Below are 18,427 nucleotides of genomic sequence, written 5' to 3' on the forward strand. Positions count from 1 at the left end.
CACAATCCCACAGAGAGTGGGAAAGAAACACACAGAGACTGAGAGACAGGGAGAGAAAAGAGAATGGGAGACACACACACAGACACACACACACACAAACACACACACACACAGAGTCATACAGCAGAGTCATTGAAACATACACCTCCAGGCAACCCCTCAGGCTGCGGGGTTCTACTCTGGAGGAGAAAGACCCTCGGGTGAGAGAGCAGCCCAGGGGCACGCAGGCCGACCCGTCCTCGAGATCACGGACGGTGGCACGACTTTGGGGAGACTCACCCCAACCAACACCGTCCATGCAGGCCTGAGGCTGGGATCCCGTGCTGCTTCCCCCGTTTCCGCCTGGGGTTTCCTCATCATGGTCGGCTCTTTGCGACTCCTGGCATCCGGAGACTTTCCCTTCGACTCATGGAGAGCTGAGGCCTTAGCCTCAGAGCCTCGACACCCAAGCACTGCCACGGACGGCTCCTGCTCTGCCAAGCCTCGGGGACTGGTTTCTAAGACAACCGTGGGAACCACTGTGACGGGAGAAACCGCTCGCGCCTCGCGCATACGCATTGGCTGAGACGACTCGCGCTCCACTTCTGAGAGATTGGCTGCGTCCCCTTTAAATATCGCCACCGCCACGCGGCGGCCGTGATGCTCCTGCTGCCGCCACGGTGGCGGCTGGATCCTGGGTCCTGTGTGGGGCGGCGTGGGAGAGGGGGCCGCGGGTGTCCCGTCCTGTCCCAGGCCCAAACCCACAGGGGTCCTGTCCTCAGGAGCTGCTTGAGTGGACTTCCACCGAGGGAGGGGGAGCCTCAGGAGGCCTGCTGTGTTCTCCGGACTCCCGTTGAGATAGGATTTTGGCCCCCTCCGAGTGACATAGGATGGGCTCACCACATCTGGAGGGGCTGGCAGGGCCTCGCTGCAGCACAGAATGATCCCATAGGTCTCAAGGCCTAGTGTCAGCTGCAAATTCACTCATCCATCAGCCCTCTGCCTCCCTCCTCCTTTGAAAGAGCAGTGGCCAGCACCGCTTGTAAAAGTCCTGAGGTTCCGGAAAGCGGACCGCGGTTTACAGGACACCTGCAAAGAGGAACAGAGGTGAATCCGAGGGGGAGACCATGTGACCACGCGTGGCACTGGCCAATCCCACAGCAGTTCATTTTAATGTGTGTCACCGGAGGCATACGGCGCGACGGCGAAACAAAGGGTGGGGTCCAGGCTTGTGCCGGTGGAAGGGGAAACGGGTGACCTTTCCATCCATGCCAAGGAAAATCAAAGAAGACCTGGAACCCGGGGGTTGGGGGGGCCGCCTGTGCCTGACCCAAGCCACGTTTTCGAATGCCTACCAGAGGAGCAAACAGGTTTCTGCAAAATTGGTAACACCCCCAATCCTCCACCGACCTGGTAGCCCTGACACAACTTTGGCTGGCACAAACCCACAGAGAGTGGGAAAGAAACACACAGAGACTGAGAGGCAGAGACAGAAGAGAGAATGGGAGACACACACACAGACACACACAGACACACACAGACACACACACACACACACACACATACAGCAGAGGCATTGAAACACACACCCCCAGGCAACCCCTGAGGCTGCGGGGTTCTGCTGTGGAGGAGAAGGACCCTCGGGTGAGAGAGCAGCCCAGGGGCACACAGGCCGACCCGTCCTCGAGATCACGGACGGCAGCACGACTTTTGGGGAGACTCACCTCAACCAACACTGTCTGTGCAGGCCTGAGGCTGGGATCCCGTGCTGCTTCCCCCGTCTCCGCCTCGGGTTTCATCATGATGGTCGGCCCTTTGCGTCTCCTGGCATCCGGAGACATTCCGTTCAACCCCGTGGAGAGGTGAGGCCGGAGGTTCAGAGCCTCAACACCCAAGCACTGCCACGGAGGGCTCCTGCTCTGCCAAGCCTCAGGGATTGGTTTCTAAGACAACCGTTGGAACCACTGTGAGGGGAGGAACCGTTCGCGCGTCGCGCATGCGCATTGGCTGAGCCGACTGGCGCTCCACTCCTGACAGATAGGCTGCGTCCCCTTTAAATATAGCCACCATGGCGCGGCGGCCGCGATGCTCCTGCTGCCCTCGCGGCGGCGGCTGGATCCTGGGTCCTGTTTGGGGCAGCGTGGGAGAGGGAGCCGCGGGTGTCTCGTCCTGTCCCAGGCCCAAACCCCCAGGGATCCTGTCCTCAGGACCTGCTTGACCTGACTTCCACCGAGGGAGGGGGAGCTTCTGGACGCCTGCTGTGTTCTCCGGACTCCCGTTGAGATCCGATTTTGGCCCCCTCCGAGTGAGATAGGATGGGCTCACCACATCTTTAGAGGCTGGCAGGGCCTCGCTGCAGCGCAGAATGATCCCATAGGTCTCAAGGCCTAGTGTCAGCTGCAAATTCACTCATCCATCAGCCCTCTGCCTCCCTCCTCCTTTGATAGAGCAGTGGCCTGCCCCGCTTCTAAAAGTCCTGTGGTTCCGGAAAACTGACCGCGCTTTACAGGACACCTGCAAAGAGGAACAGAGGTGAATCCGAGGGGGACACCATGTGACCACGCGTGGCACTGGCCAATCCCACAGCAGTTGGTGTTAATGTGTTTCACCGGAGGCATACGGGGGACGGCGAAACAAAGGGTGGGGTCTGGGCATGTGCCGGTGGAAGGGGGAAACAGGTGACCTTTCCATCAATACCAAGGAAAATCAAAGAACACCTGGGACCCGGGGGGATGGGGGGGCCGCCTGTACCTGACCCAAGCCACGTTTTCGAATGCCTACCAGAGGAGCAAAGAGGTTTCTGCAAAATTCGCAACACCCCCAATCCTCCACCGACCTGGTAGCCCTGACGCAGCTTCGGCTGCACCCAACCCCAGCCCCAGCCCCCAGACCTAGCCCAGTCCCTTTGGTTCCCTGACATTCGTTTCGCCCAGAAGATCATGGCAGTCAGTCCACCCAGGAGCAGAGGAGAGGATATCCCTCAAGAATGAGACAGGTATTGTAGAGGAAATGGGACACCACCTGTCCTGGAAGACAAGGCCAGTCACGGTCGCCTAGCGCTCATTCTAGGCAATCCACCCACCCATGAGGGGAAACGTGGAGTAGAAGGAAGCTTCTCTGTCTGAGACACCTACGGAAGCCAAGAGCTCCTGGGTCATGAGAACTGCCCAATCAAGCAGAAAGACGTTTGGACAGAGAAACAATCTAGACACGGGTCTCCAGGACGAGTCTCCCTGACGGAGTGGGAAGTCATCTTTGTTGAAGGCATTTGGCCAGAATGAGAGGCATCCAGGCCCCTGAGAAACAGGGTAGGCAGAGCCAGAGGGAGGACAGAGCGGAGGCCGGAGCCCAGGCAGGATACAGCACCGTGCCATCGCCACGGCATAAGGGGTGGGGTTCCAAAAGGGTGGTTTGTCCAGGGAGGCCAGCGTTCCAGGGACAGGGAGTTTTACCATCTCTCATTCCCAGCTTCCTCTTGCAGACTGTATCGTGGTGTGGCTTCATTTCTCAGAGAAGAGCCGTGAAAAGACTCCAGCATCTTCTCTGACATGGGTCCGCTGCTCTCCTGTGGGAAAAAGAGCTCCTGTGGGGCTCTTGTCCTCGTCTGCATTGTGTTCATCTTGATCCTAGAAAAGAGGCCACTCAGGATGGGGATGAGACTTCAATTGCTCCGGGACCGAAGCATCTCCTCACGTGGGCCAGGCTTTCACACACCCCAAACGGATCCGCGGTGGCAAAAACGATTGTCAACAGGCCTCATGACCCAGGCAGCGAGGCAGAAAGACTCTCAACAAAGACACGCCACCATGCGAGAAACCGCTTTGTGGCGCACAGGGCACATTCAGCCAAACACACACACCCACAGCGGCACACACACACAAACCCACAGAGTGTGGGATAGAAACCCACAGAGACTGAGATACAGAGTGAGAAGAGAGAATGGGAGACACATACACAGACACACAAAGACACACACAGGCTTACTCACACACATACACACAGACTCACACACAGAGTCATCCAGCAGAGGTATTGAAATACACACCCCCAGGACACCCCTGAGACTGCGGGGTTCTACTCTCGACAAGAACGACCCCCGGATGAGAGAGCAGCCCAGGGGCACGCAGGCCGACCTGTCTTAGAGATCACGGACGGCGGCACGACTTTTGGGGAGAGTCACCCCAACCAACACCGTCCAGGCAGGCCTGAGGCTGGGATGCTATGCTGCTTTTCCCAGACTCCGCCTGGGGTTTCCTCTTTCTGTTCGGCGCTTTGCGACTTCTGGCATCTGGAGACTTCCCCGTCGACCCCGTGGAGAGGTCAGGCCGGAGCCTCAGAGCCCTGACACCCAAAGACTGCCACGGAGGGCTCCTGCTTTTCTAAGCCTTGGGGACTGGTTTCTAAGACAACCGTGGAACCACTGTGATGGGAAAAGCCACTCGCACCTCGCGCAGGCGCATTGGCTAGGCCGACTCGCGCTTCGCTCCTGGCAGTCAGGCTGCGTCCCCTTTAAATAATGGCAGCGCTTCGGGGCGGCGGCGAGGCTCCTGCTGCAGCCGCGGCGGCGGCTGGATCCGGGGTCCAGTTTGGGGCAGTGTGGGAGAGGGGTCCCGTGTGTCTTGTCCCAGGGCCAAAGCCCCAGGAGTCCTGTCCTCAGGACCTCCTTGAGCCGACTTCCACCGAGGGAGCTGGAGCTTCTGGATGCTTGCTGTGTTCTCAGGACTCCCCTTCAGATTCATTTTGGCCCACTGAATCAGATAGGATGGGCTCACTACATCTGGTGAGGCCGTAGGGCCTCGCTGCAGCACAGAATAATCCCATAAGTCTCAAGGCCTAGTGTCAGCTGCATATTTACTGATCCATCAGCCCTCTGCTTCCTTCCTCCTTTGAAAGAGCAGTGGCCTGCTCCGCTTCTAAAAGCCCTCGGGCTCCGGAAAGCCGACCACGCTTTACAGGACTCGTGGAAAGAGGAACAGGGGTGAATCCGAGATGGAGACCATGTGACCACGCGTGGCACTGGCGTATCCCACAGCAGATGGTGTGAATGTGTCACCAGAGGCATACATTGTGACGGCAAAACCAACAATGGTGTCCAGGAATGTGCCCGGTCGAAGCGGGGAACGAGTGACCTTTCCATCAATGCCAAGGAAAATCGAAGAACACCTGGGAACGAGGAGGGTGCCTGTGCCTTAGTCCAAGCCACATTTTGAAATGCCTGCCAGAGGATTAAAGAGGTTTCGGCAAAATTCACCCCACCCCCAACCCTCCAAGGCCCAGGTAGCCCTGACCCAACCTCCCCTGCAACCAGCCCCAGCCCCAGCCCCAGCCCCAGCCCCAACCCTGTCCCTTTGGTTCCTTTCCCTGACATTCGTTATGGTCAAAAGATCCAGGGAGTCAGTCCACCCAGGAGCAGAGGAGAGGATGTGTCTCACGAATGAGACATGAAGTGCAGAGGAAATGCAACAGCACCTGTCCTAGAAGACAAGGCCTGTCACTGTCGACTAGCGCTCATTCCAGGCAATCCACCCACCCATGAGGTGAAACACGGAGAGGAAGGAAGCTTCCCTGTCTGAGACAAGTATGGAAGCCAAGAGCTCCAGGGTCGTCAATCCTGCCCTATCAAGCAGGAACAGGTTGAAAGAGAGAAACCATCACGACAGGGATCTCCAGGAAGTGTCTCCCTGACGGACTGGGTTGTGATCATTGTTGAAGACATTCAGCGAGTGCGAGAGGCATCTAGGCCCTTCAGAAACAGGGGAGACAGAGCAACAGGAAGGACAAAGCAGAGGCCAAAGCCCAGGCAGGATACAGCACTGTGCCACTGCCACGGCCATGAGGGGAGGGGTACCAAAAAGGTGGCTTTTCCAGAAAGGCCAGCGTTCCAGTGACTATCTGTGAAAATGCTTTGTGATGCATGGGTTATCCCTCAGAGTTAAACATTTGTTTTGACTTAGCAGTTTGGAAACACTCTTTTTTAAGAATCAATGAAGGGATATTTTGAAGCCCATGGATGAGTATATTGAGAAACTAAATATCCCACCATAGAAACTAGCAAGAAATTATTAGTGAAAATGTTCTGTGGTGTGTGGATTCATCTCACAGAGTTAGACTTTTGTTTTTATTCTGCAGGTTTCAAACACTCTTTTGTGGAATCTACAAAGGAACATTTCAGAGCCCACTGAGGCCTATAGTGAAAACTGAATATCTTGTGATAAAAGCTAGAAACGAGCTATCTGTGAAAATGTTTGTGATGTGTGGATTTATCTCATAGAGTTATACCTATGTTTATATACAGCAGGTTGGAAACACTCTTTTAGTAGAATCTAAAATAAGAAATTTCTGAGTCCTTGAGGCCTATTATAAAAAAAGAATATCCCTGATAAAAACTGGCAACACATTATCTGTGAAAATGCTTTGAGATGTGTGGATTCATCTCGCAAAGTTAAACCCTTGTTTTGGTTCAGAAGGTTGAAAACACTCTTTTTGTAATATCTATGAAGGGATATTTTGGAGCCCATAGAGGCCTATACTAAAAACCAAATATCCCAGGATAAAAACTAGAAACAAGCTATGTGTGAAAATGTTTTGCAATGTGTAGAATCATCTCACAGAGTTAAACCTTGTTTTGATTGGGCAGGGTGGAAACATTCTTTTTGTAGAATAAAGGAAGGGACATTTTGGAGCTCATTGAGGCCTATAGTGAAAAACCACATATGCCATGATAAAAACTAGAACAAGCTATCTGTAAAAATCTTTTGCAATGTGTGGTTTCATCTCACAGAGTTTAATCTTTATTTTGACTTAGCAGTTTGGAAACACTATTTTTCTAGAATCTGCAAGGGGACATTTCAAACCCAATGAGGCCTGTAGTAAAAAACTGAATATCCCACGATGAAAACTAGAAACTAGCTATCTGTGAAAATGCTTTGAGATGTGTGGCTTCATCTAATGGAGTTGAATGTTAGTTTTGATTCAGCAGGTTGGAAACTTAGCAGTTTGGAAACACTCATTTTGTAGAATCAAAGAGGGGACTTTTCTTAGCCCCCTGAGGCCTTTAGTGAAAAATCAAATATCCCGTGATAAAAACTAGAAACAAGTTATCTGTAAAAATGCTTTGCAATTTGTGGATTTGTCTCACAATGTTAAACCTTTGTTTTGATTCAGCAGGTTGGAAACTCTCTTTTTGTACAATTGATGAGATATTTCAAAGCCCATTGATTTAGGCTTATAGTGAAAAACCTAAAATCCTAATAAACACTATAAATAAGCTATCTCTGAAAATGCTTTGAGATGTGTAATTTCATCTTATAGAGTTAAATCTTTCTTTTTATTCAGCAGGTTGGAAACATTCTTATTGTAGAATATACGAAAGGATATTTCAGAGCAAATTGAGGCCTGTAGTGAAAAACAGAATATACTCTGATAAAAGCTAGAAACAAGGTATCTCTAAAAATGCTTTGTGATGTGTAGTTTTATCATACAAAGTTAAACCTTTGTATTGCATCAGCAGGTTGGAAACTCTCTGCTTGTAGAATATATGAGAGGTCAATTTGGAGCCCATTTTGGCAGGTAGTGAAAAACCAATATCCCGTGATAGAAACTAGAAAAAGGCTATCTGTGAAAAAGCTTTCTGATGTCTGGATTCATCACACAGAGTTAAATCTTTGTTTTAATTCAGGAGGTTGAAAACACTGTTTCTGGAAAATCTATGGAAGGCGGGTTGGAAACACTTTTTTTTAGTAGAACCTATGAAGAGACACTTTGGAGCCCATTGAGGCCTGTAGTAAAAATACAAATGTCCCATGATGAAAACTAGAAAAAGTTTTATGTGAAAATGCTTTGCAATGAGTGGATTCATACCACAAGGTTAAAGCTTTGTTTTGATTTAGCAGATTTGAAGCACTATTTATGGAGAATCTATGAAGGGACATTTTAGAGCCCATTGAGGACTCTTTTAAAAAATCGAATGTCCCACAATGAAAACTAGATATAAGCTATCTGTGAAAATGCTTTGTGATGTACGGATGCATCTCCCAAAGTTAAACCTTTGTTTTTATTCTGCAGGTTGCAGACAGTCTAATTCTGGAACGTGTTAAAAGACATTTCAAGGCCCATTGAGAACTACAATAAAAAAACAAATATTGCTTGATAAAAACTAGAAAAATCTATCAGTGAAAATCCTTTGTGTTGTGTGGATTCAACTGAGACTTAAAATTGTTTTGATTCAGCAGGTTGGAAAAACTCTTTTTTAGAATCTATGAAGCGACATTTCACAGCCCATAGAGGCGTATAGTTGTAAAACCGAATATTCTACTATAAAAACAGGAAACAAGCTATCTGTGAAAATACTTTCCAATGTGTGGATTTATCTCACAAAGTTAAACTTTTGTTTTGTTACAGCAAGTCGAAAACAATCTTTTTGAAGAACATTCAAAGGAATATTTTGAAGCCAATTGAGGCCTGCAGTGGAAAACCAAATATCTTATCATAAAAACTTGAAAGAAGTTATCTGTGAAAATGCTTTGTGATGTGTTCCTTCATCTGACAGAGATAAATCTTTATTTTGATTCAGCAGGTTGGAAACACTCTTTTTATAGAATCTAGGAAGGAACATTTCTGAGCCCATTGAGGCCTATAGAGAAAAACCTAATATCCTGTGATAAAATCTAGAAACAAAATATCTGTGAAAATGTTTTGTGATGTGTGAATTCATCTATCAGAGATAAAACTTTTTTTGATTCACCAGGTTGGAAAAACTCTTTGTAGAATCTATAAAGGGATATTTCAGAGCCCATTGAGGCCTACTGTGGAAAATTGAATATTCTGCAATAAAAACTAGAAACAAGCTATCTGTGTAAATGCTTTGCCATGTGTGGGTTCATCTTACAGAGTTAAACCTTTGTTTTGATTCAGCAGGTTGAAAACATTCTTTTAATAGAATCTACAAAGGGACGTTTCAAAGTACATTGAAGGCTATACTGAAAAACCTAATACCAGTGATTAAAACTAGCAGCAAGCTATCTGTGAAAATGCTTTCTGATATGTGGATTTGTCTCACAAACTTAAACCTTTGTTGTGATTCAGCAGGTTGGCAACACTCTTTTTGTACAACCTATGAAGGGACATTTTGGAGCTCACTGAGGCCTATAGTGAAAAAATGAATATTTCAAGATAAAAACTAGAAACAAGCAATATTTGAAAATGCTTGGTGGTGTGTGGATTCATCTCACAGAGGTAAACCTTTATATTGATTCAGCACATTGGAAACACTCTTTTTAAAGAATCTACAAAAGGACATTTTGGAGCTCATTGACAAGTATATTGAAAAACTGAATATGCCATGATACATACTAGCAACAATCTATTAGTGAAAATGCTTTGTGATGTGTGGATTCATCTCACAAAGTTTAACCTTTATTATCATTCGGTAGGTTGAGAACACTTTTTATGTAGCATATACAAAAAAAAGATATTTTTGTGAACATTGAGGACTAAAGTAAAACACCAAATATTTCACAGTAAAAACTAAAAACTGTCTATCTGTGAAAATGCTTTGTGAAGTGTGGATTTATCTCACAGAGTTAAACCTTTGTTTTGATTCAACAGGATGAAAACACCTTTTTTGTAGAATCTATGAAGGGACATTTCAGAGCCTATTATGGACTATACTGAAAAACCTAATATCCCAGCATAAAAACTAGAAAGAAGCTATCTTTGCAAATGATTTGTGATGTGTGGATTCATCTTACAGAGATAAACCTTTTTGTATCAGTTAAACCTTTTTTTAATTCCTCGCAAGTTGGAGTCCTCCCACCTGACCAAGGGGCCATGTTGTAGACAGCTTGTGCAATGACGGGAATGCAAGGATGGAGTTGGAAACACTTCCTGTGTCATCTGTCTGCACCTTTTTTTGCAGATTAAGGTGCAGGACCCCATCCACACCTCAGCAGACTGTATGCTCACCCGTATCTGACCTTACTGCTGCTCACACTCCTAGTTCTGGAATGAAATCCCAAGATGTTGGAGGAGTGCTCCTTTCATGACGTGAAGCACCTGCTCGGCTGCAAACCGAATTCGAATTGGATTCAAGCGGCCTGTGGACAGGACTGCTAGGGTCCCGCCCTGGGTTGGCCACAGGACAATGAGGCCCTGACAGGTGTCTTCTCCTGAGAGTGGTGTACTCCTCTTCTTTCTAGAAGAGTGGCTCCTTTGTATGGGGAGGTGATTTGTACACCTGTGAGTCTCAACCATCCCCCCAACTCACCATGGACTCAGGAAGCACGGAAAAACAAAGAACATGCAGCCACATAGGCCAAGCAGAGCCACACAGACAGGTGCACCAGAAGGTGAAGGGACTCAAAAAAAAAAAAAAAAAAAGCGCTGCAGTGCATTAAACACATTCCTTTTAACAGATGCCCCTCACACACACACACACACACAGACACACACAAACACACATACAGCCACACACACACACACAGACATTCAAACACTCACAACACTCCCACAGAAACACACAGACTGGCAGCTCCTGAGGCTGCACGGTTCTGCAAAAAGCCCCTTCTGAGAGAGAGCAGCCCTGGAAAACAGAGGCGGGCTGTACCTAGAAATCACAGGGAGGGAATTTCAAAAAGATTCACTCCCACATTGTCTAGGCAGGCCTGACTCATCGTGGGTATCCTTTTGGATCCTTAGGGATTTTGTGGTTTATTCCTGGGGCTCCACTTGATGTGTCTTCAGGCTGGCTCACCACTGCCCACTCCTAGGATTGTGGGAATATCCCATAGAGCCCTCAGAGTAGACAGGTGATAGTTCAATGCCGACACACAGCCACAGAGGACTCCTTCTCCACCAAGATGAAGGGACTTGTCACCAGCCAATGGTGGCATTCACTGTGATGTGAGCCGCTGCTCACCACTGGTGCCTGGTGGCCTGACTGTCACATGCGCATCCACAAAGCGGGCTCAGGCACCTGGCTGTCAGGGCTGTAAGCCTGGCAAAGCTCAGGAAAATGGTACAGCCAGAGCTGGCCTAGTCTCCAGAAAAAGGCTGCCTGCAGCAACCGACTGCAGCATGCTAATAGTCTCGAACATAGGGCCTTCATGAGCCATCTCCGTGGTAGGGTCCCACAGGAGAAGGAGGAGTTTGAAGACTGTGAGGTGGGATCTGGAGACTGCTCTTCTGAGTCCATTCCCAAAAGAGGCTGTGTGCATGAATTCGGTCTCCTGGGGATGGGAATAAAGTCTGGTGAGTTGTTAAGAGGTCTCTGGGGGATGGAATAATATCTGAGATCCAAGAGGCAGGTGTCAGTGGAAGATGGCCAGGCCCTTGAACCCCCTGCCTTTCTTCATCCCGGGTCTCACAGGGGCTCCTGCTTCTCAGCATGGCTCTCTGGTAAAGGCAGGAACCATGACAAAGGAAAGTCCAAGGTGGAGCACTGTTCTCACACCTAAAACAGGCCTCTCACAGGTGCACATGAGTTTAAGAGAGTGTCTCAGAGGATGTCTGGGGCAATTTGAAACCTGAAAATAACATCCAGGTGTGCTGTTGATGGGCACTGTGGACTCCCCATGAAAGCAAAGAAAAGTCAAGGTTCTCCTGGGAGAATGAGCAAACTTGTGCAGGAGTCCAAGCCATGTTCAAGGATTCCTGCCAGAGGACTTAAAAGCCTCCTGCAAAGTGTAAACAATGCCAGCCACCATTATGATACCACTACCCACAACCTGGTGTGCGGCCAGCCTACCCAAAATACCTTTTGCTTTCTGATATACCTGGAAACCAAAATATCCACAATGAAAGTCAGTCCCACCCACCAACAGCCCAATGAAATACCCCATCCACAATGAGAAAGGAAGTGCAGATGACATGAAACAGAGCCTGGATTGCCAAGTAAAAGCCAGACACAGCTGCCTGTTTCTCATCCTACAGGAGTCATGCAGCTGTCTTTCAGAAGTGGGAGAACAAGTTATCTTGATGGTGTATATAATCGAAATTTATGATTCCAAAAGTATCACAACTGCCCAGTAATTAAAATGTGACAGTGTTTATAAGAAAACACTCATGCAATGGATTCCCATGAGAATCCTCCTCCACGAACTGGGAAACTTTTAGTGTGGAAGACTTTGAGCCAGACCCAGAAAAACCCCAGGTTCATGAGGAACATGGAAGTCAGACTGAGCCAGACCTAGGAAACTCTAGGCCCACAAGGAACATGGAAGTCAGGAAAAGAGGAGGCCAGTGTGGAGGCCACATCCAACCCAGCATCAGTCCATCTCGCTCCAATGTGGCTCCGGGAATGGAAGCTCAATTCTGGGGCTGGCCAGAAGGGCCCCAGTTTGCAATCCAACTTTTCCTTGCACGATTGAGTCATCCCACCCGGGCACCAGGCCATGCTGTTGACTGTGCAATGAAGGGAATGAGGGGATGCAGTTGGAAGCAACTTCTGTGTCATCTGTCTGCACCTTTTTTGCAGGTGAAGGTGTGAGATCCCATCCACACCTCAACAGACTGTATCCTCACCCCTATCTGACCTTATTGTTGCTCACACTCTGTGTCCCAGAATAAAATTCTGAGACAATGGAGGAGTGCCTCCCTGATGACCTGAAGCACCTGCTCAGCTACAAACCAAAATCGAGTTAAATTCAAGAAGCCCTGCGACTGGACTGCTGGGGTCTGGCCCTGGGTTGGCCACAGAACAATAAAGCACGGGGAGTTGTCTGTTTTGGGGTGTGGTGTGCTTCTCTTCTTTGTAGAAATGTGGCTTTTTGGCAAGGGGAGGTGATTTTGAACCTGGCAGTTGTCAGCCATTCTTCCAATTCACTGTGGATTCAGGAGCCATGGAAAAATGAAGAACATGGAGACCTTCAGCCCAAGCACAGCCACAGAGACAGGCCACCAGAAGATGGGGTGACAAAAACATTGCTGCAGTGTGTTAGCCACATTTCTTTCAGCAGACTCCACTTACCTCCACACACAGACACACACACACACTCACATGACCGCAGCCACACACAGATATCCATGACTTGAAACACTCCCACAGAAACACACATCCCAGCAGCTTCAGAGGCTGTGTGTTTCTGCAGGAAGCTGCTCTGGAGAGAGCAGCCTGGGGAACACAGGCGGGCTGTACCTAGACATCACGGAGGGGGGCACATTTCAAAAAGACTCACCCCCACACCCTCTAGGCAGGCCCGTTCAGGCCATCTTCATGGTCAGGTCCCGCTGGAGGAGTAGATACTTGGAGACTGTGATGTGGGGCGCTGGAAACTGTTCCTCTGATTCCATTCCCCAAAGAGGCTGTGTGCAAGAATTGGGTCCCATGGGGGAAGGGAATACAGTCTGCTGAGATGTTAAGGGGTGTCCAGGTGATGAAATCATACTGAAGACCCCAGAGGCAGATGTCAGCAGAAAATGGCAGGGCCCTTGAGCTCACTGCCTCCCTTCATCCTGGGCCTCACAGGGGCTCCTGCTACTCAACATGGTTCTCTGGGAAAGGCAGGAACTATGACAAAGGCAAGTTGAAGGTGAAGCAGAAGTCTTACACTTTGAACAGACCTCACAAGTGCAGATGCAGTTCAGAGAGTGTCTCAGTCGCCGTCTGAGGCAATTGCAAGCCAAAAAAAGTGTGTTTAGGAGCGCTGATGAAGAGTAGTATGGACTCCTCCTGAAAGCAATGGAAAATCAATTCTTGCCTTGGAGAATGAGAGGGCCTGTGCTAGTGTCCAAGCCATGTTCAAGGATTCCTGCCAGAGGACCCCAAAGCCTCCTACAAACACCCCAATCCCCCACAGTGAGACCACTACTCACAACCTGGAGTGCAGCCAGCCTACCCGAAGTACTTTTTGCTCCCTGAAATCCCTGGCAGCCAAAAGATCTGTAGAGAGAGGCCGTCCCCCGTAGCAACAGATCAATAAAAGATCCCCTCCACAGTGAAAAAGAATATGCAGATGACTGTAACAGAGTCTAGATGACCAGGCAAATCCTGACACCGCTGCCTGCTTCTCATCCTATAGGAATCATGCAGCCCTCTGATAAGAGTGGGAGAACAAGAGTTTCCTTGTTGGCAGATATGGTAAAAATGCTTTGCTATGTGTGGATTTTCTTTTCACAGTTAAAACTTTGTTTTGATTCAGAAGGATAAAGACACTTTTTTTGTGTCCCTATGAGGGAAAATTTCAAAATCCATTGAGGCCTATAGTGAAACACCAAATATCCCACGATTAAAATCTACAAAGAAGCTATTTCTGAAAATGCTTTCCAATGTGTGATTTTATCTCACAGAGTTAAACATTTCTTGTGATTCAGTAGGCTGGAAACTCTCCTTTTCTGGAATCTAAGAGGGGATATTACAGAGCAAATTGAGGCCTATAGTAAGAAACTGACTATCCTGTGATAAAAACTAGAAACAAACTATCAGTGAAATGCTTTGCGATGTCTGGATTTATCTCACAAAGCTAAATCTTTGTTTTAATTCAGCAGTTTAGAAACACTTTCACCGTAGGATCTGCAAAGGGACATTTTGGAGCCCACCGATGCCTATAGAGAAAAACGGAATATCCCGTGATGAAAACTTAATGCAAGCTATCTATCAAAAGGCTTTGCGAGGCATGGAATTATCTCACAGAGCCAACTTTTTGTTTTGATTCAGCACGTTGGAAACATGTTTTTTTGTGAAATCTAAGATGAGACATTTTGAAGCACATTGAAGTCTGGAGTTTAAAACAAAATATCCTGCGATAAAAACTAGAAACAAGCTATCTGTGAAAATGCTTTGTGATCTGTGAAATAATGTCACACAGTTAAACCTTTGTTTTAATTCAGCAATTTGGAAACACTCTTTCTGTAGAATCTACAAAGGGACATTTCGGAGCCCATGGAGGTCTATAGTGAAAAACAGAATATCTCACGATAAAAACTAGGAGTAAGCTATGTGCGAAAATGCTTTAGGATGTGTGGGCTCATCTCAAAGAGTTATACCTTTCTTTTGATTCAACAGGTTGAAAACAGTCTTTTTATAGTATCTACCAATAAACTTTTCAAAGCCCTTTGAGGCCTACAGTGAAAAACAGAATATCCTGCGAAAAAAACTAGAAGCTTGCTATCTGTGAACATGCTTTGTGATGTGTGGATTCATCTTACAAATTTAAACCTTTCTTTTGATTCCATAGGTTGGAAACACTCTTTTTGTTGAATCTAAAAAGAAAAAAATGTCAGAGCTCATTGGGGCCTATAGTAAAACAAATAAACAAACACAAAAAACAAATATTACACGATGAAAACTAAAAACAAGCTATCAGTGAAAATGTTTTGTGATGTGTGGATTCTTCTCACAGAGTTAAACTTTTTTTTATTTAGCATTTTGGAAACACTCTTTTTGTAGAATCTTTGGAGGGACATTTCGGAGCCCTTTGAGGCATATAGTGAAAAACTGAATATCCCGTGATAGAACCTAGAAATAAGGTATCAGTGAAAATGGTTTGTGATGTGTTGATTCATCTCCTAGAGTTAAATCTTTGATTCAACAGGTTGAGAACACTTTTATTGTAGAATCTATGAAGAGCATTTTCAAAGACCTTTGAGGCCAATAATGAAAAATCGATTATCCTGCGATAAAAACTAGAAAGAAGATATCTGTCCAAATGCTTTGCAATGTTTGGATTCATCTCACAGAGTTAAACCACTGTTTTAATTCAGCAATTTGGAAACACTCTTTTTGTTGAATCTATGAATGGGAATTTCTGAGACCTTTGAGGCATATTGTAAAAAAGCGAATATCCCTCACACACAAAACCAGAAAACAGCTATCTGTGAAAACGACTGGCAGTGTCTGGATTCATCTCACAGAGTTAAACACTTGTTATCATTCAGCAGGCTAGAAACATGTTTTTCATAAATCTAAGGGAAGACATTTTGAACCCCTGAGGCCTATAGTGAGAAACAGAATATCCCGTGATAAAAACTACAAACAAGTTATCCGGGAAAATGCTTTGTGATATGTGAAATAATGTCACATATTTAAAACTTTGTTTTAATTTAGCAGTTTGGAAAAACTCTTTTTGTAGATTCTACATAAAAACATTTCAGAGCCCATTGAGGCCGATAGTGAAAGACCAAATATCCCATGAAAGATACTAGAAGCAAGCTATCTGTGAAAAAGCTTTGCAATGTGTGGATCCAACTCACAGAGTTAAAACTTTCTTCTGATTTGGCAGAATCAGAACACTCAGTTCAATCAAAATTGAAACACTCCTTTTCTAGAATGTACGAAGAAACATTTCAGAGCCCATTGAAACCTATAGTGAAAACCCTAATATCTCATGATAAAAAATGGAAACAACCTATCTGTAAAAATGCTTTGGGATGTGTGGATTCATCTCAAAGAATTAAACCTTGTTTTCATTCAGCAGGTTGGATACACTCTCCTTGTACAATCTACACAAGGACATTTCAAAGCCCACTGAAACCTGTAGTGAAAAACTTAATGTCCTGTGATAAAAACTACAAAAAAGCTGTGTCTGAAAGTTATATGCGATGTGCGATTTCATCTCACAGAGTTAAATCTTTCTTGTGATTCAGCAGGTTGATGAAAAAACGATTATCCCACGATAACATCCAGAAACAAGTTATCAGTAAAAATTATTTGTGATGTGTGGATTCATCTCACAGAGTTAATCATTTTTTGATTAAGCAGATTGGAAACACTCTTTGTGTAGAATCTACAGAGGGACAGTTTGAAGCCCATTGAGGCCCATAGTGAAATACAAAATATCTCATGATAAAAGTAGAAACAAGCTGTCTTTGAAAATGCTTTGCAATGTGTGGGTGCATCTCACAGATTTAAACCTTTGCATTTATTCAGCAGGTTGAAAACTCTATTTTATAGAATACATGAAGGGATATTTCACACCCATTGATGCCTATAGTAAAAAACAGAATATTTCACAATAAAAACAATAAAAGTCTATAACTGAAAATGCTTTGTGATGTGTGGATTCATCTTCCAGAGTTAAATATTTGTTTTGATTCAGCAGGTTGGAAACACTCTTTATGTAGAATCTATGAAGAGCCATTTCAGAGCCCATTGAGACCTGCAGTGAAAGACCAAATATCTCCCCCAACCCAAAAAAAAAAAAAAAAAAAAAAAAAGCAAGAGAAAAGCTATCTGTGAAAATGCCTTGCCATTGTGGATTCATGCCACAGAGTTAAACCAGTGTTTTAAAAATGCAGGTTGGAAACACTCCTTTTGCAGAATCTACAAAGAAATATTTCAAAGCCCATTGAAGCCTATAGTAAAAAACAAAATATGTGGAGAAAAAAACTACAAACAAGCTATCTGTGAAAATGCTTTCCAATGTGTGGATTCATATCATGGAGTTAAAGCTTTCTTTTGATTAAGCAGGTTGAAAGCAGTCTGTTTTTAGAATCTATGAGAATACATTTTAGTGCCCATTGAGGCCTATGGTGAAAAACTGAATATCCTGTGATAAAAATGAGAAACAGGCTATCTGTGAAAATGCTTTGCAATGCGTAGATTTAACTCACAGAGTTAAACCTTTGTTTTGATTTAGCTGGTTGGAAACACTCTTTTTGTGGAATCAACGAAGGGACAATATGGAGCCCCTGGAGAAGTATTTGGAAAAAGCGAGTATCCTACAATGAAAAGTAGAAATGTGAAAATGTTTTGCAATGTGTGGATCTATCTCACAGAGTTAAACCTTTGTTTTGATTCAGCAGGCTGGAAACCCTCTTTTTGCAGATTGTACAAAAGGACATTACAAAGCTCATTGAGACCTATAGTGAAAAGTTAAATATCCCACAAGGAAAACTAGAAACAAGCTATCTGTGAAAAGTCTTGTGATTTGGGGAACCATCTCTCAGAGTTAAACATATATTATTTTTTCAGCATGTAGAAAACACTATTTTTGTAGAATATATGAAGGGACATTTCGGAACCCAGGGACAAGTACATTAAAACACTGAATATCCTGCAATAAAAACTACAAACAAGTTATCTGTGAAAATGCTTTTCATTGTGTGGATTCCTTTCACAGAGTTAAACATTTGTTTTGATTCAGCAGGTTGGAAACACTCTTTTTGTAGAATCTACTAAGGGCCATTTCAGAGTCCATTGAGGACTACTACAGTGAAAGACCGAATATCCCATGATAAAAACTGGAAACAAGCTATCTGTGAAAATGCTTTGCAGTGTGTGGATTCACCTCAAAGAGTTAAACATCTGTTTTAATTTGGCAGCTTTAAAATCTCTTTTTGCACAATCTACGAAGAAACATTTCAAAACTCATTGAAACCTACAGTGAAAAACAAAATACGAGGAGATATAGACTAGAAACAAGCTATCTGTGAAAATCCTTTGGGATGTGTGTATTCATATCACAGAGTTAAACCTTTGTTTTGATTAAGCAAGTTGGAAACAGTCAGTTTGTAG

The 18,427-nt window shown here is 45.6% G+C and overlaps 1 long non-coding RNA gene across 1 annotated transcript; it reads left to right on the forward strand.

Moving 5' to 3' along the window:
• The first annotated feature begins 1,986 nt into the window (after positions 1 to 1,986).
• LOC134728534 (uncharacterized) lies at positions 1,987 to 8,838 on the forward strand. Its single transcript, XR_010109033.1, has 2 exons — positions 1,987 to 7,419; positions 8,044 to 8,838. It is a non-coding gene; the product is annotated as an uncharacterized LOC134728534 (long non-coding RNA).
• The last annotated feature ends 9,589 nt before the right edge of the window (positions 8,839 to 18,427 follow it).

This window comes from Pan paniscus, chromosome 11, assembly GCF_029289425.2.
Source record: "Pan paniscus chromosome 11, NHGRI_mPanPan1-v2.0_pri, whole genome shotgun sequence".
NCBI lineage: Eukaryota > Metazoa > Chordata > Mammalia > Primates > Hominidae > Pan > Pan paniscus.